Raw genomic sequence first — 13,530 nt, forward strand, 5'->3', positions numbered from 1 at the left:
TTTTTACATTTTCTATAAATTCATTTCCTTTACATAGTAATACAAATATACATTTAGGATTCCATTTTGCGTGTTCGACCCATGGTATATCATCGTTTGACCATTTTTGTAAGACAAGTCCACAGAAAAAACATTCAACTATATCACCTACACCGGTATATTTTAAACCAGATTCAGCTAACGAATATTTATTTTGACATGAAGTAAATGGATATGAGTTATATGTTTTTAATCTTGACATAAATGTGGTATAATCTGAATGTACTGGATATGAATTATTTCGTACTAAATAAACTGAAGATGGAAAATCGTTGGAAAATTTCTGTAAATTCATGGTTACAATAAAGCTCAAGATAAATACTTAAAAAAAACAAATCAATAAGCTAATTTACCAGAGAAATAATAAAAAAATATAACAAGACTTAATTAAGATGTATATTGAGATAAATACTTAAAAAAAACAAATCAATAAGCTAATTTACCAGAGAAATAATAAAAAAAAATATAACAAGACTTAATTAAGATGTATATCAAGATAAATACTTAAAAAAACAAATCAATAAGCTACCCGAGTAGCAATTTTAACATTCAATGTCGGTTTACAAAAACCGTAGTTTTTTAACTGTTCATACACAGTGTAAGATCTATGTTAGTAAAACTATGGTGGTTCAGTAAAAGTGTGAATGTAAAATGTTTAACCAAATATTTTGTTGTGGTGCAGAATAGGTGTTTCTGACATTGAACGGTGCAGAGCAAGTGTTAATGCACCGACAGAAATTTAACGGTTCAGGAAAAATGTTTTAACACTTTTGTGAAGTTCAGAGACAGTGTTCAAAACACCGTATTATAAAACATTATGCGAACCATTCGCTGCCCGTTTAACCGACACTGAACTCCAGATAAAATATTTCATAGAATCAGTTTATTAATAGCTTAATATTATATTATCATTTATATAAATACATATCCCAGTTATCTTTGCTGCAGAAATTCCCAATAATATTATCGCTGTGTATAGAGACCCGACCATCCGGGTATTGATAAGAGACCCGACCATTATTTATATATTGCGCATGCGCTGTGACTAGTAAATTCTTAAAATAATTAATACGTAAATACGTTATTTATACCATAGATAAAGAAAATTTATACATCATGTTGTAGTGTTGACTATTGACTGTTGTACACTTGTAAACTTTTTTACTAAGTTACTTTATAAGTTTTTTTTCCTACTAAACTTTAAAAATTTTTTTTTTAAACGATGTTTTTGGGTCAACAATTTACTCATTTTTGAGTTGGAGCAACACTTAGAAGATTATACAAAAAAAATTCACTGATTTTTATATCCACGATTGTAGAACATTGGCAGTTGCTAGAAATAAATACCCTATTAAGCTAAAATTTACCACCAGATGCATTGAAGTACTATTTTATAAAATATTTATGCTTGCATGGTGGGCAGCACAAAAAAAAAACCTGTACATTTCAAAAAGTAACATTGTATGTATAAAATATATTTATGATTAAAATTAAATTAAGACTAACATGTCCATTACAAAAGTTTTCTCAGATCTTGAAGTCGTAACACCATTAGATATGTATTTTATTAATTTATTAAATAAGGCAATGTTTGAAGAAGTTAACCATTATTAAACATAAGTTATAAGTGATCAGGCCAACAAGCTACCAAGTAAATGCTGGTGAGCCACTCAAAATATAGGATGGTTATGAGTGTTTGGTTGTTATTTTATTTTTATATAATAATGAGAAAATACTCTAAACTGTATAGTCATCACTCATCTGTTATGATAATAATTAAGGCATACAATTTTAATTCTATATTGAATTTCTTCTTAAATAAGTTATATTTGAAATTGAAAAGCTGTTGGCCAACTGAGTAATTTATAAATAATAATGAGATAGGTGTATCTTATCATGTTATTTATAATATCTTTCTACAGGATGCTGAGTTGTATAAGCTGTTGGTTATTGGTACCAATTATAAATAATTTATTAGGGATTTTGATTTTTTAGTAATATTAAGAGAAAATTTGATGATATTTAAGTTTGTAAATTTTACAGACTGTAAAAAATAAAGTTTAACAAATGTTTGTCTTAATATTTTATATTTTAATTTAGAACTATGAGACAAAACTGTCAAGCCTACATATACATAGAGTAAATGAGAAAAATATTTTGATCACAAGGCTTTTGTAAATATAATCTGATTTTTAAATATTATTTAATCATTTAAAATAAATTGATGGATAATAATCTCATCAAGTAGTATTCCGATAATTACATATACGATATTTTAAGAGTCATATAGAACAAACATCAGAATAATTTATTAAGAAATTACAAAATCGTATTATTGATGATTGTACACTCGAGTTAATAGTAATTAAAAAATGATATGTATTCTAGGAAATAAGATATCACTAAACAGGGACATAACGATTAATAAAAGAAATCAAATAAATCTGTCCATTAAGAAGATCCATGATAATAGAAAATGAAATTTAATCCTATTTTAACCAAATCAGCGTAAAGTAACTCCACAAGTCAGATCCGAAATTATAGAAATGATGGATTAAAAGCAAATAAAAAATGCATTCAAAATAAAATTCAAACCGAAACGGAAATGTGTTACCTTAAGAGATCTTACCAATATATAAGATCAGGTATGAATTATAATATAATACCTATTATTATTCATTGTTTATAGTGCATTTTTAACTCTATAATTATAATGCTGAATCACTTAGTACTAAAAAATAGAAGTATTATTTTGTATGTAATTATGTTACGTATTCAACAAATAATACCTACCAAACAAAGTATTATATAAATTAGAATTAAAACTACTGGGCCCAACCCATTAAGCACACATGGTTGGACCCAGTTACAAACCTAGTAAAAAACACAACAAACAAAAATAAAAACCAAATTTATTATATTACATTAGTAACATTATTAAAATAGGTACATGTTATTTTATTATTTAAGAGTTTTAATTTGCTGTTTCATACCTTACCTTTTATATAATATTAAATATAATAGACTCATAACAATAAAAATAAATAATAAGTATTAAGCACCTATGTGTTTATACTCTATAGGAAAAAATCATTAAGTCCTATTGAAACTCATTACAACCTATTATAACCTGATAAAAGATTGGTGTTAGTCACAAAAAAAAAAATTAAGAATAATGTTTAATTACATTTTAGAAAAATAATGAAATGCTCTTTATTAATAAATGTTTTAGTGAAAACTAAGTTAAAAAGTTTTACTGATATAATTCAAGACCTACGTATATTGTATAAATGTCAGATTGAACTTCTTACCGATGCAGAGAATAATTTTAAAGGTCTTTTCATGCAGGACAACCGGATGATTAATGCATTTCAGTCTTTTCCAGAAGTAAGAAAAAATACTTAGATGCTATAAAACTTAAATTAGATACTTATTCAATAGATACTTAAAATAAGAGAGCTATATATATATCTATAAAGCTGACTGCCTATTCAACAGATTGCCTACAGCTACAATGCTACAATCATATACTTTTCAGGCATTATGTTATTGGTAGTACCTTGTACAATTCAAAAAGTTTAAAGAAGACAAACAGTATTGTGCATTAATGAGTAAATTATCCTAAATATCTATTAATAATATTTAATTTTAATTTTTTTTAGGTAGTATGTGCTGATGCAACTTTTAAATTAATTGATATTAAAATACCCGTTTATGTTCTTCTTATTGAAGATGGAAATGGCTAAAGTGAAATTGCGGCCATTGGCCTCCTCGTTGATGAACAGAAACCAACCTTAGAATGGTTTTTTACTTGTTTCAGAAATAATAACTCTGCTACAGTCAACACTAGAGTGTTTATTACTGTTTATTACTGACAAAGACTTAAAAGAAAGATCAGTTATTAAATCATTATTTCCTCAAGCCAACTTAATTATATGCTTGTTCCATACCCTTAGAACTTTTAACAGAGAAATAACATGCGATAAAATGGGTATAACTCCAGATGAAAGAGATTTTTCTAAAAAAAAAATCGAAGAAATGTGCTATTCTAAAAGTGAAGAGGAGTATAATACATTATATTGTCATCTTACATCTCAAGCCCCTCATAAAATTATTGACTATTTCAACAAAAACTGGCATAACATCAGAGAACAATGGGTGATCGGTATGACTTACAATACAGGAAATTTTTTAAACACTACTAATAATAGGCTTGAAAGCTTTAATGGAAAACTTAAATCAGTCATTCCTACATTTCCTAATTTAGAAGAATTTTTTAAAAAATTGTTCATAATTTTAAAATGTGTACGAACTGAAAGAGATAGCACAGCCATAAAAATAGTACAAAAATACCCAACTATTGGATTTGAAGATATAGACTTGCAGAACTATTTTAAATATTTGACCCCTTATTCCTTTGGATTCTTAAAAAAGCAAATAGTTGCAAATAATACAACATCCTTAAGAAATACAACTATTAGTTCCTGTAGTTGCAGTTTTTTTTTGTCTATGCGTCTTCCATGTCGTCATATTTTTCATAAAAGAAGAGAAGAAAATGTTCCTCTGTACTGCAAAGAATTATGTGATATTAGATGGACTAGAAATTACTACTTAAATCACCAGTCAGTATTTAAAGAAAATGTTTTTATTAATAATGCAGATATTGGACGTAATAATGATGTAACTGTCACATCCGTGATTAATAAATCAGACAAAGTATTATCTAGTCATGAAAAATTTCGCACGGCCTCAATTTGTTGTACCAATTAGCTGAAATTTTGTCCATGTGTTCCACTTTCCATTTTATGAGGAGAATGGAACAATTAAACTACATTATAGATCATTGGAGTATAGGAGGGAATTATCAATTAGTGAATTGGATAAAGGTCACAAAACAGGTATTAATGACAAACATTCAAATGTACCTAAATCATAATTAAAACCATTTACTTTTAGGTACTAATCATGAAGTTAATAATGTGTCTTCTGAAACAATACATGGTGAACAAACCATATTTGTACAACCAGACTTATTTCATGAACAAGGTACTCCTACTTTGATACTTTTTTTGTCAATTTATTTAAAACTTTAATAATCTATATATTTAGGTACTTCAAAGTCTAACGGCGATATCATAAATTATAGAACTGATCATGAAGGTAATAATATATCTTCTGAAATAATACATGTTGAATCACATGGTGAACAAACTATATCTGTACAACCAGACTTATATCATGAACAAGGTACTCCTACTTTGATACTTTTTTTGTCAATTTATTTAAAACTTTAATAATCTATATATTTAGGTACTTCAAAGTCTAACGGCGATATCATAAATTATAGAACTGATCATGAAGGTAATAATATATCTTCTGAAATAATACATGTTGAATCACATGGTGAACAAACTATATCTGTACAACCAGACTTATATCATGAACAAGGTACTCCTACTTTGATACTTTTTTTGTCAATTTATTTAAAAATTTAATAATGTGTATGTTTAGGTACTTCAAAGTCTAATGGTGATATCATAGATTATAGCACAGATCATACTTATAGTGTGTTTTCAAAGATAAACCGGCTTGAATCGTATGATGAACAAACCACATCTGTAACACCAGACCTAAATCATGAACAAGGTATTTATTATTTTGAGTAATTTATGTTGAGCCTTTGGTTATTAATAAAAATAATAATTAAGCTATGTTTAACTAGGAACATTAATTGCATGTATAGGAAAAAAAGACATTTTCTATAAAAAGCAAACTGTTGCAATTGAAGGTAACATATTTTTATTAGATATTTACATTTTTATGAAATTAATTTAAATTAATTTAAATAGGTATCAAACTACCTTTAAAAGTAAGAACTGTTGGAAGACCAAAAGGTATGTCATTAACTACTATAGGTCTTAAAAAAAAAAAAAATGTACCAAGGCCCATTGCTTTCAATAAAAAGCATTACTTGATTCAAGAAAATATGATGTTAGAATGGTTAACACTAGATAAATGCATTGTTTCCAAAGTGCGTCAACTAAAATACTCACTTGAAGTAAAAGATATCATAAGCTGTTCTGTTTCTTTACCCAGTAACCTGCTTGAGAATGATGTTAAAATCAATATGATTAGATGTTACTGCACTAATGATGCCTGGGATGCAATTGAAGCTGTTGTTGCTTCAAAACGTGAGATGCCTAACTGGATTTGTTCCACTTGTAATAACAATATAGGTAATAAAAAATCAATTTTATGTGATAGCTGTTTAAATTGGTATGATTCTGATTGTGCGAGTTCATTAAAAATTAAAAAAAAAAGTCAATCTAATTGGTTTTGTCAAAACTGTTATAACACTGCTCAAAACATGTAACTAGTTGCTGATGTTTTAAATTTTAATAAAATGTTCAGTTGTATTTTGTTTGTTTATCTAAGGTATTTAGGATGAAAAATGTGTAACATTAGGTACCTATATATTATAATTTAATTAAATATACATTTTGGAATTAAATCACAAAATGTTTGTCTTTTTTTTTGCCTTATATCAATTACTTTAGTAATACTGTAGTTCATTATAAATATGGAAAACATATTAAAACATATTAACCGGACAAAATGTTAAGAATTTAAATTAAGTAAGTACCTACCAAACAAGACTTTTAAACTATACAGCTCTTGTGCAGCTATACAATGAATGGAGTTTTAAAATGAAAAAAATAATATTGAAATTAAAATTAAATCCAAGACAGTATATATATTCTATACTTACTATTTACTACGTAATATTTTGGATACATCGCATAAATTTATAAAAAATATGGTTTTATTGATGTGTTAATATCTTTACGCGCCACCCCCCTCCCCCCACCACAAAAAAAAAGAGTGTGTGTAAAAAAATGGGTCTAGAGCAGTGGTTTTTAACCTTATTCGAAATGACGGAACACTTAAAATTTTAAGATGTTTTCGCGGAACACAGCCGTAAATAAAACATAAATTATATTAATTTTTTAATATATTAAACAATAAATGTATAGCATAAAACAGTTTGCAAATATGTTAATATTACGTGAATTGGTATGACGTATATATTATAACGTATTTACGGGTGACGTATCACCTAGATCCCCGTCCTACTAAATCCCCATGGTTATCTAGATCCCCGTTGGCAAACTAGATCCCCATGAGTCAATTAGTTCCCCTGTCAACTAAATCCCCTTGGGCCATCTAGATCTATATTTATGGTCTTTAAGATCACCAAATTTATATTTCCCGCTAAAGATCAAAATTAGCAAAACTAATTGCATCACATATTATAATTTATTTATAATTCACTATATAGGTAGGTACTATATTATCTAATATTCATTAATTTTAATGTATACTAAAATTAATAATAATAATTTATATACAAATACCGGTGTTTCCGAATTGCGTGCGAAATCATTATCTAGGTTGAGTTGCGTGCGTAGTTTTTCGCGACTGAGCCGAATTGCGTGCGCCCCCCCCCCACCCATTTTTATATTTATATCAATTTTTTAAAATTTTTTTATAATATTAAATATGGACTAATTCAAATTGTTTAAAAAATAAATCATAAATTTTAAATTTTAATACTTACGTGTGGTATATGCTTCTTTTGGATTTCCTTTTTTTGCTCTATTTAGAAAATATAAAACTCTAACCATAAATTACTATGTGTACCCTATGCATAGAAAGAATATTATAGTTGCTACAGAAGTACCTACATGAGTAACATACTGAAATGAAATAAGTAACCATTTATTTTAAAAATCATGCTTATTACTTACTGAGTAATAAATTAATTATATACTAATATACAACTAAATTTATTTTTTTAGAGCTTATGGTGGAGAGGGGATCAAAAATACAGTATTATTCAATAAATAACGGTAAAAAATAAAGTTAAGATTGACAATTAAATTCCTAAGTTCAAAAATCACAATAATGATAGTAAAAAAAAAAAACAGTTTTAAAAATTAATCAAAAATTGTTACCTAATGCAATGCCAAAAATAAACAAGCCAAAATATTGAATTCAATTAAAAAAAAAAAAAATAATAAAATTAAATAAAAATTAAACATTTCTATAAAACTCTAAACAGTTTCTAAACAGTTGCCATTCAGTTACCAACTATGGAGGTTTATTACAAAAAAAAGGCTGTTTTAGCTTACTTGGTGCACAAAAAATATGTACGAACGTATGATAGGCGTTACTGGGTGCACCCATTTACAGATTCTAGATTATTAAGAGGTGAATTTTATGCTACATTTAGTGATATAAGAGAAAATCCAGAAAAGTTTTTTACTTATTTTCGAATGAGTGTTTGCTCGTTTGACGAACTAGCAACAAAAGTATCTCCAAAGATAATCTCTCAAGACACGTGCATGAGACTCTATACCACCACTAGAAATGATTGCAGTAACTTTGAGGTAAGTTAATTCTATTGTTATTATTTATTAGCGTAAGTAAGTACTAAATGTATATATAAAATAATATATTATATAAAGGTTTAAAACGTGAAAAACATATTTATTTACTTTTTAAAAATATTGGGTTTAACATTACAAAATATACACGTAGGAAAAGTATAAGTAATGTACCAAATAAAATAATATTACTTTGTTAAATATTTTTAATTAATGTCAAGACTATCTTCTTCACTAACACAGTAACTGTTTCCAATTGATATACATGGAGATGTAGGATTGGAATCCATCCCATAGTTATTTGATTGAGGAAGTGGAGCAGAATATGGACCAGGTTGAGTATATCTTGGCGGGCTTTGTTGCATGTTATTTGATTGAGGAAGTGGAGCAGAATATGGACCAGTTGAGTATATCTTGGCGGGCTTTGTTGCATGTTATTTGATTGAGGAAGTGGAGCAGAATATGGACCAGACCGAGTAAATTTTTGGGGCCGTTGTTGCATGTAATTGGGAGTTTGATGTTGGTATGATGCAATTTGAGGAGAGTAGTTTGATAACTGTGATGTTTGATTAGCATATAAATAATCCTGATTAATTCGTGGATAACCATAGTTTTGTTGCGGTAAAGTTGCAGCCCTCATCCGTTTTATAATATTTAGTACCTCACAGCGGAATTCTATTTTCTGGTCTTCTGTTAAATTTGCAATGGATGGCAATATGCTATCGAAAAAAGACCTGTCTGGATTTGGTTCTGGAGCTGGTGTTGTTATAATTTGACTAGGAAAAGGAGTGTTTAAATAATCTATTAAAGAAGACTCTAAGTCGTGTTTGCGTTTTTTTGATGAACTGCTTTGTGTGTGTGAGGGGGAGGTGTTTCAGCTTCTTCGTTAGATTGGTTTGCTAATAATTCTGTATCCTCCTGTTCCTCGTTCCCATCAAACTACCCTGTGTATTGGTTGTGGCCCCGGCTGTTAGTAAAAAAGATAGCTGGCGATCATAAATGTAACGTCTACATAAGTTGGCACCCTGTCCTGACGTCGTTTTGTTTTTTTTTTTACTTTTAGTGTAATTGTCTTTTATGTTTCTCCACTTTTTGATAAGTTTTTCACCTAAGAAAAAATAAATCCTCTTAAGTACTTAGTTATTAATACGGTAGCCGGTATAAGTTGAACTAATATTGTACAATTACCAAGGCTGGGCATTAACGATTTAAAAGTTAAATTAAGTTAAAACGTTAAGTTAATAGCTAGTTACTACTTTTATGTAAAATTTTAAAAAAATTCCCCAGTAATTATTTTGAGCGTAGAAAACTAATATTATGTGTGCAATCTTTATTTGCAAATTAGAAAATTTTAACTTTAAATTAAGTTAAGTTGCTTTTTTTTCAAAGTTAACTTTTAAACTTTAACTTAACGAGTTAACGAAAAAAATATGATTAACTTAATTTAACCTAACTTTATTATTTTAAAATAACTTAACATGAGTTAAAAAAAATCGTTAACTTGCCCAGCATTGACAATTACAAAAAAAAATAACTAAAATACTTATTCTTGGTTTTTTAATATAATTAGACATACTTACGAAGAGTCTTGTATTACATTTTAAAAACCTTAGATTTAAAATGAAAAATTTTTATGAATTCTCAACTCAAAATAATATGCTAATTTTCGTGTTTTTCAGTATTTTGTCAAAATTTGAACTTTAAATGATTATAAAAAAAAACTGTGACTAAGAATTCACTCAGAATCTAAACATATATGAGTCGTAATTTAATTACAGGTACTTGGGAAGTGGCTGTGATCAGATAGATTTACATTTAACTTATAGGATAGGACACTCAACTATTGGAAAAATTTTGAGAAGAGTTTGCGGTGTTATATGGGAAGTACTACGATCTGAAACATTTCCTGAGCTGAAGGAAGAACAATGGATAGATATAGCTGATGGATTTCAAAACTACAGTCAGTTTCCCAATTGCTTAGGGGCAATCGATGGTAAACACGTTAGAATTCGTAAACCGAAGATGAGTGGGTCACTTTTTTATAATTATAAAATTATTTTTCAATTGTTTTGCTCGGCATCGTAGATGTAAACTACAAGTTTATTTATATTGACGTTGGCGCTTTCGGTAAAGAATCTGATAGTACGATTTTTGAAAAGACAAATTTTATAAGGCACTTGAAAATAATACACTGAACATTCCAAAAGGCCGACCCCTTCCAGGTACTAATATAAATATGCCTTACACATTTATTGGTGATAAAGCTTTCTCCCTTTCGTCGAACATCATGAGACCTTACCGTGGAAAGTATTGTCTCATAAGAAAAGGGTTTTTAATTACAGACTCTCCAGAGCTAGGAGGCATGTTGAAAGTGGGTTTGGTATAATGTCAAATAAATGGAAATATTTCATAAGCCCATAAATGCTAATTTGGATTTAGCCATTCAAGTGGTAAAAACATGTTGTTCACTTCATAACTATGTTAGAGTTAGAGATGGAATCAACATACAAGATGTCATGAGTGTTACAGGATTTGTTGACGCAGAACAAGATAGAGGAACAACAAGTACAACTAACCAGTATATTCAAACAAGAAATAAGTTGGTTGATTATTTTGTTTCGGATGTTGGCAGTGTTCATTGGCAAAATAATTACATTTAAGAACTTTTTTTTAATGTTATTTAAATTAAAAATTATAATTTATACTATATTTAAATTTGGTTGAATTAGTAAATTTAGGTAAGTATTATCATAATATTTCAGGGAGTTTAAATTTACATGTACAATTGTTTTTATAAAATATTTGTTACTTTTTTTTTAATATAATATAATATAACATAAAATATGATGGGTAAGAGAAAAATACAAAAAAATTATAAATTATAATATAATAGTTGCTAATTGTATAGTTCACCTAAGGATTTACTTAATTTGTCAATAAACATATGTTAATAATATTTAAAAACATCAAAGTTTCGACAGTTTTTCATAGTTATCAAATAGCTATCAATTATCATAGTATTTAGAATACTTTATAAATTTGTAACTACAAAATAATCTGTGCATTTTCGAGATTTTGACGAATTTTAATAATATTGCGAATCATTTGCGAATACATACATATATCATTTCTTTCTTTGTCATCCTTTTCATCAAACGATGGAAAAAATTCTGACTGATGCTTATCCAAGCACTTCTTTTTTTGGTCCTATCGTGATAATTTTCATCAGCGATGTTCCAATTTCTTTACGACTTTTGACTTCACCGATCAACAACTCGATGTCAACATCGTCGATTTCGGACATTTTGCGTGGAAAAATCGGACGTGTGTATGAGTCGATATACAACAATGTACTACTGAACCGGATTTGCGTGCGCGGGTGCCGTTGCGGCGACGTTGTTATCTGCTGCGCAGACACCGAACGCAGCGGTGACGCAGCGGCGCCGCAAGACATGTGCACTGAACGTATTGATCACATATTAATTACAACCGTATTTGCGGCGCCGCAGCGGCGGCCGCAGCGGCGAAAAACGCACGTGTGCATCGGGCCATAATTTTATCTTCATACAATAAATTAAAAAATCACATTAAAAAAAAATAGTTCAAAAATTGTTAATGCAATGCCAAAATAGACAGGTCAAAAATATAGAATTCAATATGAAAAAAAAAAAATTAAACTGGTAAGATTTTATAAGCTAATTTTTCTATAAACTCCAAACGGGTTATAATTTTATCTTCATACTGTCGCATAAATTCTCTAATATAATCTTCTTTTTCCATAGCTTTACGGCCGTATTTGCGTCTGATTGAAGCTACGCATTTTGATATAAACGTCAGTTTGTACATTTTTCAAAACTTCTAAAAATTGGAAAATGTTTGGATATGAAGAGTAGAACATACTATTAAGTTTTGAATGAAACGATTCACATGCATTAGTAGTACGCATTAAACTGTTAGAAAACTCGGCCTATATTGACGGTGGAAATTTACAGCTTTCTAAAATGTAATTTTTTTCAAAAAAGTTACAAAAATCATGTAATTGTTGGTTATTTGGTTTTATATCCATGAGATCCTCAGAAAAACATTGTTGAACTTCTTCAAGTTTTAAAAAAGATAATCCAAAAAATAATTTTAAATATTTTCCTATTTCTGATTTCTTTTTAAAATGTTTGCTTAGGCCTATTGATTGAATTTTTCTCCACATAGTTTGACCTAAGTGGAAACGACAGCCTTTACGTAATACTTCAGGAAAAATCTCCGAAATAGCCGAGTGTATAGATTGTTCAAAATCAGCGTAAATTATACGTGGTGTAAAACTTAAATTCAGTTCACGCATTTTATTTATTAAATTGGAAAACGCATTCTTATATATTTCTGTAGTTTTTCCTGTTAATAAAAAAAATACTAGTGGAGTATAATTTGAATTTTTAGCTCCATGAATAATGAATAATTGATAAAATGGTTTAGGGCAACTTTTAAAAGTACCATCAACATATAAAACGTCACATTCAGTTAAATATTTTAAATTTGTTTGTGTTGAAAACGCTACAATATTTTTTTCTGCATTATTTATAAGCAGAAATATTTCATCACGATTTGTTTTAATTTCACCTAAATTTGTGAGAGCTAAATGAAGGTCTTCTAAATTTTTAGGCAATTTAGGAATTATACTTGAACGTGCATAGTGAATATTCTTTCTTATCAATCGTATCAATATCTCCTTCACGTAATTCTCGATGTAAAATTTTAGACGGTTTTTCACATGGATCGTCCAGAGCTTTTCGTTTTAAATTATTGCTTACCTTTTGTCGAGTTAAAATATTTACATTACCTATCTTTTTCGTGGTCATGAATTAAAACACTAAAAAAAATATCACTATTTTCATTTAATTTAAAATAAGCTTTACACATTCGTTTTGTACATGCCCATCTTTGAATATTATTATTTAAAAATTTATTGAAATGAAATTTATAGCCATTAATTATAAATTATTTTTTATTTTTTTCACTATACATTACACTAACTTCCATTTTTATCGTTTTT

At 28.2% G+C, this 13,530-nt stretch overlaps 1 pseudogene; it reads right to left on the minus strand.

Annotated features, from left to right (window-relative positions):
- Nucleotides 1–8,682: 8,682 nt before the first annotated feature.
- On the minus strand, nt 8,683–11,790 carry LOC126554427 (uncharacterized; annotated as a pseudogene).
- Nucleotides 11,791–13,530: the final 1,740 nt, after the last annotated feature.

Source organism: Aphis gossypii, unplaced genomic scaffold (assembly GCF_020184175.1).
Source record: "Aphis gossypii isolate Hap1 unplaced genomic scaffold, ASM2018417v2 Contig00496, whole genome shotgun sequence".
Classification (NCBI taxonomy): Eukaryota; Metazoa; Arthropoda; class Insecta; order Hemiptera; family Aphididae; genus Aphis; species Aphis gossypii.